The sequence below is a fragment of the Acipenser ruthenus genome, chromosome 23, assembly GCF_902713425.1.
Source record: "Acipenser ruthenus chromosome 23, fAciRut3.2 maternal haplotype, whole genome shotgun sequence".
Lineage (NCBI taxonomy): Eukaryota > Metazoa > Chordata > Actinopteri > Acipenseriformes > Acipenseridae > Acipenser > Acipenser ruthenus.
In genome coordinates, this window is record NC_081211.1 from 18114508 (window position 1) to 18128168 (window position 13661).

Consider the following 13661-nt stretch of genomic DNA (forward strand, 5'->3'; position numbering starts at 1 on the left):
GTAGCACCAGTAATAGACAGCCACACATATAGTTACAGTGGTCCTAGTTCAAACAAAACAAAGCTAAAAAACACAAACATGGGGCAGCACCCTGTATATGCATGGAGTCCTGCTGACAATTACATCTCCAAAGTAAAAAAATCAATCTCTAACAAAATGTTAAGCTTCTACCTCAATAAAATTCAATTTATAGTACAGCAAATACACGTTCTCCTTCAAGTCATCAAGTTATGTTAGGCCACTTAAATTAAAACAAGAACTGCACTTATAAAGGTTTACCACAGTATTTTTGCACTGTATTTTCTTAAGTTTTCCCATGCTTTTCCCATGGATATACTGTGCATTTACCATAGTTTACACTGGTTTGCCATGCTTATTAATCTGCTTTACCATACCTCGCTGTTATTTACAATCCTTACCTATACTTCCACTGTGATTTATTATACTTTTACAAGGGTTAAAAAAGGGAATTGTCCAGCATGTTTTTAATTTACAGATAACAGCTCCATAGGGATACAAATGGAAATATATGCAAACTAATACAAAAAAACTTCTTTGAAATAAAGTGCATTTTTTTTAGGTAAAGGACATTTAGTCCACAGACTGGTCCTCTATTTCAATTCCAGTTAGTTAATCACTGTGAAGCAAATATAAATGTAGATGGAACTTGATTAAATCTATATTAAGGTCTTCTAAATAACTGTGTAAAGAGATCTAACAGTTGTGTACCACAACCTGTCTTCAGACAAACAGTACACTGTCCGCTTCAATCCAATAGCTTTATACACAGCAGCTTTTTAATTAGTTACACAAGGTGTTTCAATTTACTGTAACAATATTGTCTGTAGAGTCCAATTTAGCCCAAAAAAACCCTTCAACAAAACGAAAAAAAAAAAAAAAAAAAAACCTTAGGTCAGCTGCTGGCATGGGTTATAAATTTTCTAGCCATCCACTCATATCCTGAAAAAAGAGAAAAAAGGAAAAGCAAGGGAAAAAGCCAAGATTGAAAACAGACACAGTCTCACATTGGGACCCGAGAGGAAAAAGTATTATTTCACACTCTTTTTAAATTTATTCAAGAGCTGTTACCTTTTTTTTTTTAATGTTCAGTTATTTTGTTCCAATCCCTCCTCTGATTCATTACCAGTCACAACAAAACTCCTTTTAAAATGTGCAGTTTCCAAAAGGGGTTTTTGGTTGCAAGCAGTGAAGCATACCAAAACAGGTTTTGGTGATTTTTTTTCATACCTTTCTGATTGATGTAATCCGTGAAAGAAACAAGAAGTGAAAGAAATTTATAAAATTTAGGGTGAGAACATCATAGAAGGTGGGAAAGGACAGCAAAACATTTCTAGTCCTGCATCAGTTAACTAATAAAGATTAAAAGCATACACATATTGTATATAGATTTTTTTTAATTTGTTAAAAGTAGTTTGATATATATATATATATATATATATATATATATATATATATATATATATATATATATATACACACATACAAAGACTATTGGGCATTCCTGTATCAGTGTCTGCGCCTGTCCTTTCAGTTGAGTAAACAAACAAGGTATCAGTCCTCTGTGAGGGTGCTCTAAGGGTTAAAACTGATTAGGACAGCCATCCCCACAGACTGAAGGAATCTACCCAAGTACTAGAGAATTTAATTGGAAACTGTTACTCAGTCCATACAGCTGCTCAGAGGGAGTGTTGGGCTGGGAGTCAGAAACTACACTTCTACAATGCTTTAAAGGATAACACAAAGAAATCCTTCTAAATTGGCCAATACTTGCTGGACTTTAGTGGAAAGTGAAAAGTTTTTCTTTTGAAGGTAAGAATATTTTCATTATATACTATTTCTTTTTTTCTCTCCCTTAGCGTGCAAGTTTGTTTTTATAGTTTTAATAAGTTTGGGATCATGGAAACTGCTGGTAACAAAACCACATGTCGTGATTTCTGTTCTGGACTGATGTTTTTGCCAGGTTTTCTGTGAACAGTAGAGCCAAGTTTTCTCTTTTCTATACACTTGAACTTGTTATAGAATAACTTTGATACAATCACGTTAGGGAAAGGAGAGTTGTGTTATGGACACTGTACAAATGCATACATCATTGGTATGCTGGTGTGGCTGCATTTTACATACATTACTGGGAATGATTTGATCAGTGGTAGTTACATATCTAACATTACATTTTTGTCATGTGTTTAGCTGTTCATATACTTTGGGGTTTGTATTTTAGAATAGCAATTTTATTGAACTTTATTTGTATTAATTAATATCACCAATCACTTACAGGATCCCACACAATAGTGTTAGACTCAAAATAAATGTGTTGCTTTTGTTTGCAAGACAGCTTGTTATTATTCATTTTTATATAGTGCTTTAGAAACTATCAGCAATTATTCAAGAAGAGATCCAAAATGAAGGTAAGTAAGGTGTCATGCTATATATTTGTAAAATGCTGATGGGAGAGCACCGAACATAACAATTTTGTAACAAATTAGCCAAATCATGCGCAGACTCAAGCATAAACCTTTCCAAAATCAGCCAGATAGAATTGATGCTTTGCTTATCATATTCCTGTTAAGGTTTGACAGTGTGCTGCTGACAGGTCACATCTGTTTGGCTAACGCTAAAGTTTGTTCTTATCAGTAGTGGATGATAAAAAAAAACATTATCACATATTTAAGCAAATTGCTTTTATAATCCAGTTTAACCATTCTAGATAGGAGCCTTTGAATTAGAATGTATTTATTTATTTACAAAATAAGAGTTACATTTTGTTGTATTAGCGCTGGTATATGAATCACATATGGAAAAAAAAAAAAAAAAAATTCTCTCCAAAGTTGTAAGGTCCTCCATGATGTTGTATTTGGGATTGACTTGGAGAATCTTCCCTGTTTGTTTGTATTCAGCAGAGCCTGTGTAAGTCTTGTACTGTTTACTTTCACGCATTTAGACCATGTTTGACAATGTGGCCACCTGTCTGTCAAATCTGTGAAGTGTGTGTCAATGTCTCTCCGGAGTTCTTTACTACATACAATACATACAGTGAAATGAGGACCTCAGAAAATCAGTTTTTAAAATGGTATTAAGACTGTTTAAATACATTCAACTATAACATAGAACAGTTATCTGGCATCTAATGCCCGCTTTGGTATAATGATAATATATTTTATACAGGATGTACTTGGCATCCTTGTAATTAGGAGGGCCAGGTGTAATAATGGGCTAAATTGCCAGCATGTATTTCACCTGGTCTGGTTTTCAATTCAGCACAAGTCACAAGTAAAATTAGCTTGGTGTCTCAACTTAGCCGCCAGAATACATTCATGAATCCAAATAATACACAGTTTGGAAATACATTTGGAAATCTATTTGAGTGAGACCCAGGAGTGAAGACAGGGGTTATGTTGTGAGTGCAGGGCTTGTATGCAGCTCATGAAATGCTAGCACCATGCCTGACCATAGCTAGTGCCATTGTCCCTCACTTTTCCTGAGCAAAAATGAAAATGAAAGAAATGAAGCAGCAGTTACAGTGAGCGTTTCAAGATTGCAAGTACAGCAGTGGGATATTGTCAGTGCATGCCTGGCTGGTTAAGACAATACACAAGGATTACGATTACAGTGCAGTGCTATTGGATTGACAATAGTGCATTCGATTGTTCTTCCTGCTTCAGTAAATGAGGAGGTTCGGTATGGGTAAATGCCCCGACTATAAGGGGCTGGGCACTTTGAGTAGTTACTTTGCTACCAATTGCATAACTGTCAGTTAATTAGAAGCAGGCATTTACTGCAAGGGGCCCACAGTCTCGTCGGGTCTTCTTTTCTACAGAGCTTACAGAAACTCAAGCAGGAGACTGCCGAAAGATACATAGTGAAAGTGCAGCTCATCAGGAGGGTGTAGACAGATTTCAGTCCAACTGCAATGCAACTGTAGTTTAGCTCCACTGCAATTTAGCAACCCTATATTTACTGTACAGCACACCGAGTATTTAAACTACTAATCTAATCTGTAAATGCTGTCTTTACAACCTGTTATTCCACAGGCAAAGGAATTTACCAGCAGTCTTACTGATATTTCATATATGATTTGTGTACCAGCAAAGTAATCTTCTTGCACAGACATCCCTAGCAGATGGGTGACATCTGAGTGCATAACATTTAATACACGCTTCAAAAATTATTTTCAGCAAAAATCAGGTCTATTCTAAAAGCTAAGGAAAATTTCCCCAAAAATATGGTACGTATCAAATTATCATATGACAATGAACAGCTATGAAAGCCTGCTGCTAGAACACCCCCGCCAGCTCTCAGAAAATACAACAAACAGAATCAGAATGGAGAGGTAACACTGCTTCATCAGTTAATGCATTCTGCAGCTGTACATTCACAGCAAACATACCAACAGCTGCTTTTATTAGAAAAGAAAACGCAATTACAGAACTCCAGCGTGAACCTGCCAGGCTTGATCTGCCGTCTGGGCAGCAGATTGGAGAGAAAGAGTTCTCTTTTATTATATTTTATTAACATTTCAAGTTTTGCAGCTGCTCTGTACACTGAACTGTGGTTATGCTCTCCAGGCAGATTACAGATTGAAAACCACATATTGTACAGCACATATTGGCAAGAGAGAAGGACAGAGAGATGTAAAGACCCTTTGTAAAATTATTCAGATTTGGTGAATTATTTATTCCAAGCAAGTTGATTATAAAGATCAGCTCAGCCTTAAGGTACTCTCAGCACCTTTGAATTTGGTCCCAAACGGCTGGAAGAAACCTGAAATAAAATAAGAATGCAAAAAAAAAAAAAAATTCAATATGGTAAATGGCAGCAGTGTGGAGTAGTGGTCAGGGCTCTGGACTTTTGCCCGGAGGGTCGTGGTTCAATCCCAGGTGGGGGACACTGCTGTTGTACCCTTGAGCAAGGTACTTTACCTAGATTGCGCCAGTAAAAATCCAACTGTATAAATGGGTAATTGTATGTAAAAATAATGTGTAAAAAAAATAATGTAATTGTATGTAAAATAATGTGATATCTTGTAACAATTGTAAGTCGCCCTGGATAAGGGCGTCTGCTAAGAAATAAATAATAATATTTATTATGTTGTAAAATTACTTGCAAAATCTTTGTTTAAAAAAGCTTACATTTTTAGTAGTTAGGGTAACTACATGTCTGTAAGTTTAACTTTGGATAATTGTCATTGAGATTTTTTAAAGACGACAACATGAGTAAAGTCTGTCTAGGGTTTGGGAGAGGAGTTTAGGATCGCATTTGGCAAAAATTATATTCAGCTGTGGGGCTGCACTGTCTCTACCAGCAAGAGATAATATGCCATGCAGATTTTAAAGGGACAGACGGTGTTTTATTACTCCAGATGGGGATAGTTTAAAAGGGCAGCCAGCACCTCGGTCACTGCTCCTTTAAGATCGTGAGAGTTGTAATATCTTGTTAAATGACAGCATTTCCTTTGCAGACAGCTGATTTAAGCCTCTGCAGCATATATAAAGGAAGCATTGATCTTATTGTAACTTTCTAGAAAGACCAGGATTTAGGTTTTATAATCACACTTAACTGAAATCAGCAAATGGAGATTTTTGTTATAAAACTACACATTACAATATACTGCACAACTTAGTCAATAAATCGCATTGTACCCATATAGCAGAACTACAGTATACTAAAGTACAGTATTCTTTTATTCAGAAGTACTAGTTGCATCTTAATTACATTGTATTGCACAAGGTTAAGTTTATAGATGCTCAAAGATTTTCATCTTCATAAACATGGTACACAGAGTCATCTTTCATTTTAAAAGAACATAAATAGACACTGTTAAAATACTATTAGTTTTCCCTTTTGAAATAATTTGGTTAATTAATTGGTTCGTTTATTGAATAACCTGGGCTAGATTAAATATTCTTAATGTGGGTACATTCTATCTTGTAAGAATGTTGTAATCGACGCTGCTGTGCAGAGAAGTAAAGTAATGCATCGGGCCAGACTGGAACATTTTTATGAGCTGTGAGGAATTTCCAGGATTTAGTCTGTGCCGATTTTTCATAAACACTGAGGAAAGAAAAAAACATGTTTGTGGCTTCATGTTATTTTGTCTGAAGTCTGAACAGTTAGATAAACACCACATCATAAAGAACTCTGTCCATTTAAATAAACTTTAAATAGCAAGCTCGGTGTAGAGCCTAGAGATCAGTAGGATTTGCATGTGTAACACACGTTTGCTTAGCAGGCACCATTGCTCACGTGGGTAAAGTGGGTTTGAAGTTTGATGTTCATTTGATATTCACAACCATATCACCTAGACTGTTCAACCTACTTTATTGTGAAGCTGATCAGTTGTGAATATATTCACAACCTTTCTTTCAACTCTGAATCCTATAAATAATTTGTGAAAATCCATACAATATCCCTGCAACGGAGTGAAATCCACACCGTTTCTGACATTTGCAACCTACATTTAAAATATATTTTTATTTTATTTTATTGTGTATGTAATATATCTTGCCTACAGTATATTGTAAGCCTGAAACCCATGATTAATGAAACAAAATGTACTTACCTGTGTGGGTCATTGTTGTTTGGGGTCTGAGCCCAGGTAGACGGGTAACGGAGTTCACAGAGCGTGTGCACAGGTTCAGTGGACTTGCAGCGTCCCTGGTTAAAGGAAAATAAGTAATTACATGCACACATTCAATAAGTTATTCAAATGTAAGTTTTATCCACTTATGGTCAATTTATAACCAGAATATCACAGCTAAGAAATCGAGAAGCTGGTATTTTCAATTACTTCCTGCGTGCTCTGTGAACAGGTGTTACCAATTCAGTAACCCCCCCTCAAAGAAATCGGTATCCCTGGTGCATTACGCATGCGTAAAATGAGATCGTCCCACAAGCACGCCTGATTTTTCTTTTGCTCGTGTCTGAGGTAAAATACGAGTGATGTGCACGCGCAGCAGCTGTCAGATGCATTTTGCAATCATTTACTAACTTTTTCAACAGGACGGCATGATATTTTTGTGCTGTGTGTAATCAGTTATGGTAAAACAATCTTTAAATTATTAATGCTTAATCTATTAACAGTGCGACCTACCTGTTTATAAACGACTATGCCGATTTCAAAGTAGCCTATTTTTTTTTATATACCAAATTAGACAGCTGACAATAGCATGGTCTATGGCTGTATTATTTGGTATCCCCTGTGCATTTCAGGCAGTGGAGCTCCTGGAAATGTCAAATTTGCAGTGTGTCTGCCTGTGCCCCATTGTCACACACAAAGGGTTTGATTGATATTGGGTGTGTTTACAGTGAGAAACACGGGATACCAAATAATACAAGTTATTGTCAGCTGTCTAATTTGGCATCCCCTGTATTTTTAACTGGTCTGCTTCTCAATAAAGTTGGTTTGAACAGTGATAATGTTGCCAATATAAAGCTTAATTATTCATGCATATGTGATATTGTATTGATTTTCACAATTATTGATGGGATTCACAGTTCAAGGAAAGGTTGTGAATATATCCACAACTGGTCAGCTTCCCAATAAAGTTGGTTTGAACAGTCTTGGTGATATGGTTGGGAATATCAAATGAATAACACTTGCGATTAGGGGCCGCTATATTACCATTCAACAGGAATAAAGGTCTTTCTTTTTTCTTTCTTTCTAAAGTGAGTTTCACCTAAAATTGTATTCAATTAAAATGTTGACTGTTCAGGTAAATACAGCCTTCCGCCCATTAAGTTCTCTCTAAATACACAGAACTGTTTGTTTTACTGCTCAGTGCTGGTCGTCCTTGCTGTTAAACACAGATGTTTGTTGTAATGGCCTGTTTTAGCAATCTGTACAGTGTCAAAGTACAGTGTTAAGGAAATCTTATCTAAGTTTTAGGAGGTCTCACTCCTCAGACGCTCCATCAGACTGATATGATCAGCATTTACTGCAGATCTACATGGGTGTTGGTTTACATCTTTAGAGGCCCTGGTGTGAGAGCATAGAAAAGCCTGGGACACATTGATCAAAAATAAACTTACCATTTTGACTTGCAAAGCTTGTATACACAGTGCCTTGTCAGTCCAATAGTTTGTTTAGCTGTTTTATGAGTAGGGCCCACTGTCTATGTTTGATCTCTCGAAGATGAGCCAAGTTCTGCTCTTAATACTGGAAATCCTATCATAGTACCTCTAGACAGGCACACAGGTAAACGTCCACAATGCAGCATGTAGCATGTAAACCAGAGAAGTGCAAACATTTGAGTTCACCTACTCCTCAGCTGAATTTATTTGTATACATTCCCATTGGAGGAAATTAATACAGTATGTTACAGTCATTATAACATCTGTCTAACATACCATTTAAATATGTGTGGTAACCATATGTATCATGAAGACGTGGATTTAAAATGTAAACAATACTGAACATGTATTTCCTTCCAATATCAGCTTGTTTTATGTTAATGGTTATTTTTACAATATTTTAAAGAGAATGTAGAGGTGTTGTTGGAAGAAGTGCATTAGGAACTGTAAGCAACAGGATTTTTTTTTTTTAAAGAGAGATAAATCCATCATTCCGCAAAGATAAAAGCCACTTAAAGTTTGTTTTTACTGAAACACATTAACTCAGTTTTCCCACAGACCAACCCAAACCCCTTACATACCAAAAAGTGTTTCCAAGACCAATTCTGTCAGTATCTGTAAATGGTGCAGGCCTGGAGAGTGCACAATGGGAATACTAATGGTTGAAAGAGGGTTATTTATACATGGTATACACTGGTGTATATTCAAACAGATGGTTTATTTTATTTTTGCTCTCAGGTTAATGCAACAGTAACCTTTATTTCCGGATGACCATTATTAGCTTAAATTATAAACAAATTGGTGCAATATAAATTTTTATATAATCCATTTCCCACAAGCACATTACCATATCCCAACACCATTGTATTAGCATTTTCTCTTCTGTTATAAACTTGTCTTTTGTTCTTTGGGACATTATCAGCTGTTAGACCACCCCACAGTCCTGCATGCTGGCTGTCTTGCTACATATCTCAATGTCCATTTTAGTCCTCCCACACAGGGGGCAAAGGCATGTCCCGAGCAGGGAAAAGAAATGGACTCCCTAACTGGTGTGAACAATCTGTAACCCTACCCCACTCTATTTTTCTTCAACTAGAACGGATGCGTTTCAAATACCAAATTCAACCAACTCAACTTCTCAAGCTGCATCTTTGCAAACTGGACTACTAGATATATTATCAAAGCTATTTATCAGAAAGGAAATTTAAATAAAGTTACCAAGCCAGACATTAACAACAGACATGGAGTTTGCAAGTACTCATCAGTTTTTTTTAAAATTCATTTTAGAATTATAATTGGTGTTCATTTCTTCAGGAATGTGCAAACGATTTGGAGTAAATAGCTATGCTCATCTATTTCAGAGCATATTACAGTAAATGCACACATGCTTTCAGTGCATTTACCTTCTACTTCTACAGTATATATTATTTTAAAAGCACTGAACCTAGACATTCCTGCAATATAATACAGTATCCTAGACTAATATTATAGGGTTTTGAAACTACCAAACATTTCATACGTATCGAAATACACATCATTTATTTTAATGATCGAAACAGTGGATCATCTAAATACCATTGCTTTTCAACTCTATATTAATCCATCTGGGGGTTCTTTATTGGCCCACTTTGTTACCGTACAACACACAATACAAATACAGTGAAATCAGGTACATACATATTAGGGTGGTGGTATTAAGAACTGCCACTGTGGAAGCAGGCATTTGTAACTTCCAAAAAATACTTACTAGGATCAAACAAGTCATACAAGACAAAGAATTGCATGTTTAGACCAAAAGGACAGTGCCCTGAGCCATTGGATCTTTTAATATCTTGTAAAGGAAAGTTAATCAAAGTCTAAAGGTGGCTTATTGTTTCTGAAAGAATGACTAGTACAAAGCAGGAAAACATGGACATTCAGGTCCCTTTTTTTGTTCTGTTTGCATCAGTTTATGCAAAGAATATCCAGGCTATGAAAGTATTCTGTGTTGTTTTTCATTGGTTTGCTGCTCGTATTCTGTGCAAACCTTACACAGCTAGAAACACAATTTGGCCATTATAAGGAACATTTTTAATATTTTAGGTCAAGCGTTTTTCTGGTGCCTAAATTGCCGCCAAAGGACAAAAACTGATGAATCTTTCTTTCCTGCTCATTATTGGTTAAGTATTCCCTCTAGTTCCTCTGTGGCAACAGGAAAAATATTCACAAGGTTTTGAAGCTGCTTGCAATGTTATTTTTGAAAAAACTCCAAGCAGATGTTTTCATTTTCATCTTGTAAAGAAAATACAAAATCCCCCAAAATTGAAGTTCTAGTTTATTTAACATGAACCTGTGCTTTTTGTAACGGGTGACTGAACAGTTACCGACTATAGCTGCCCAGAATACACAAATTAAATATTTTTTATTTGGAGTTGGATAGGGGTTTTAGAGATCATTACCAAAATAGAGTGTGTGAGAATTATTATTATTTATTTCTTAGCAGACACCCTTATCCAGGGCAACTTACAATTGTTACAAGAAATCACATTATTTTTACATACAACTACATTATTTTTTACATACAATTACCCATTTATATAGTTGGGTTTTTACTGAAGCAATCTAGGTAAAGTACCTTGCTCAAGGGTACTGCAGCAGTGTCCACCACCAGGGATTGAACCCACAACTCTCTGGTCAAAAGTCCAGAGCCCTAACCACTACTCCACACTGCTGCCCTACATGGGGGAGGGGTGGCACAGGATTTTATTTTTTCGACAATTCCCCCATGAACATTTAACGGAAGTTCATACAATTTCTATCATTATATAAGCAGCTTCACAAACATTGGACTCACACTGTCACAGTGTACGTTAATCCCTGGTGTACTTATTACTACACCAAATCATATTACACGAAGTATTAAGATAGTGGATTATGTTACCCAGTGATTAAAGAACTGGAGTTTAATTAGTGAAACGGTAACGGTTGCCCTGTTTATATTCATAAAATCTAATTGGATTCAAGTTCTCTTTTAGAGGGATTGATTCCTAAATCTTCTGTATATCCGGATGTAAACCCATTTCGGAATCTGGATGAGGTTCTAACTGGATTCAAGCGGACAGGATCAGAAGCACTGATTCCGCTGAACCCCAGTTGTAATCGCTGCACATTGGTTTACTAATTCAAGAGAATTAGAGTAAAACAGTATTGATTCCTTATGTATGTAAATGTAGAAAGTGATGAAGATCTCAGAAGATGCAGGGAGGATCCCTGTATCATGTCACCGCCATAGAACATTACTAAATAGATTAGGCCCTTACTAAACTAGCACACCATACCGTTCTTTTGCAGCATTGAGAGAAGATGCTGGAAATGGAAAAAAATATTTTCTACCATAAGTTCAACTTTGGCATTGAAAAGAAATGTATTTTATTTTCCCAAGGAGGTAATTTTCCAGTGAATTGAGTAAGACTTTTTAAAGAATTAAGTGGAGCAGGTTTTAAATAGCTGAGGAAACTGACCTGTAGCCTGCTAAAATTATTTTTTTTACTACAGTGCAAAGCTTGCTCCAGTATTTGTAAGTGTAAAAAAACATTTCTTTTGAAAAATATGAATAAACGGTATTTGATTTACAGTACCTACACCTCAGTTGTTCCTGAATAACTGTAACATTAATTATAACATTGTGACAACAGATATTTCTATTCCAGCAAGAATTATAATTACAATATAATATTAACAGTGTCTCTTAAACTTTAATCTAGTTATCTAATTTACATTTCAATGATATAAGATGTTTGTGCCAATCAAACTCATATATTTGCTTACTGTGTTACAGGAATTCGGTGTTATATTATCTGTAACACAGGAAGTGAATTGGGAGAGCAGACCAAAGTCTTCCATCAAACTTATAGTGTTGTGGCATGACACATTTAGTACAAGTGAAAATATCTGGAAAGCAAAATGATAAAACAGCAAAACAATAAGGGAATTGTTAGAATGAGTTTAGCTTATAAGAGATGAGAACATGTTTCTAAAGCCTTGACTGTTACTTGACTTACTTGAGTTTGCTTGTGTTACTTGAGTTTATTATAACATTACCCTAGAATTCTGATTCAGCATTTTTAAGTTGTGGATGACAAAACTGCTGACAAGGTGTATTACAGAAATTCCTCAGATAAATTTTACCCAGACGTCTCATGAAACCGAATGATAGAGGTGTTTATAAAACTGTCTTCAGTAGACACCTCCAAAGTAGAAAGAAAATATTGTGTATACAGAGAAAATTATTACATTAATTATCCAGCCAGGAATGTCGTCCTAGTTTATTTTTCTAGTGGGACTGGGGGGGGGGGGGGTGGAAGGCAGTTTACAGATGCATGTATATGGACCTGAGTGAACACAGTTACTATGAGCAATTTAAAGATGTGGTATGAGCTCAGAAGTGTTATATGTCACTACATGACTCTTGTTGAATATAATGACTAAGGGTATGATTTTGTCACTGTAAAAATCATGGCATAGTCCCGGCTAAAAATAGACAGTTTCACAGAATGATCACATCTAAAATTTGTACTTAAAACACTGACATTTATTAATATAATACATTGTAATATTTTTTATATTTCTGCTAAATAAACATCGATTTAATGTATTTAACATGTATTTAATGTGTTTTCTTTTAACAGTGCCTTTTCATTTGACATGTATTCCTCAACCAATGTAAAAATGATCTGAACACTGAAATTAAATGTTTTAAAATAAATGATCTGGTTGTAAATTGAGAATCTTACAACAATATCCTTTTAGTTAATGTCTACTTAAACATAGCTGTGGTTTTGGTATTTCAAGATGTACATTAAAAGTTCACTTTTGATTCGACCTCTGTCATTCCTGAGCACATTGTTGAAAGATTAGAAGGATCGTTGTGCAAGCTACACTGTTACAGATACTGTTAACCACTGAAGGGCAACTACTGCAAGAGCTACAAAGCGGGGTTTCATGCTTTTCCAAAACTGTAAACCGTTCTCCCTTTAGGTTTTGCATTATCAAGGGTATGCAGAGGTATATTTGCTGCACAAAAGTCTTCGGTTAATTAGAAGTTTGTTTTTCCTTTGAAGCAGCTCACCCTGCTTTCGTGAGATTGTTTGGGATATTGCTCTGCTAGTTGCTAAGAACTTCATTTCACCACTTTACTTTTTTCTAGTTCTGTGTAAGTATTCACCTTTAGTTGATGTTTGCGAACCGATTTAACTGTGCACTGCTGCCATTTCAAATGACGGTTACTGCTCACTTCCCATTTTCAAGCTGAGTGCAAATGGCAAAGCAGTGACCACCGTGATTATTATTATTATTATTATTTATTTCTTAGCAGACGCCCTTATCCAGGGCGACTTACAATAGTTGCAAGATATCACATTATTTTTACATACAATTACATACAATTACTTACATATTTTTACATACAATTACTAGATTGCTCCAGTAAAAACCCATTTATACAGTTGGGTTTTTACTGGAGCGATCTAGGTAAAGTACCTTGCTCAAGGGTACAGCAGCAGTGTCCCCCACTGGGGATTGAACCCACGACCCTC

General features: G+C 35.7%; 1 protein-coding gene and 1 long non-coding RNA gene across 2 annotated transcripts in view; one reads left to right on the forward strand and one right to left on the reverse strand.

The window, feature by feature from the left end:
• Positions 1 to 1596: 1596 nt before the first annotated feature.
• Positions 1597 to 13661, forward strand: part of LOC117413283 (platelet-derived growth factor receptor beta) — a 38778-nt gene continuing 26713 nt past the window's right edge. Inside the window, exon 1 of the mRNA XM_034022231.3 lies at positions 1597 to 1830. The gene's annotated coding sequence lies outside the window, so the exon portion shown is untranslated. The remainder of the gene's footprint in view (positions 1831 to 13661) is intronic.
• On the reverse strand, positions 5682 to 6915 carry LOC131699619 (uncharacterized). Its single transcript, XR_009308220.1, has 3 exons — positions 6806 to 6915; positions 6578 to 6672; positions 5682 to 6069 (listed from the first exon to the last, which is right to left on the reverse strand). It is a non-coding gene; the product is annotated as an uncharacterized LOC131699619 (long non-coding RNA).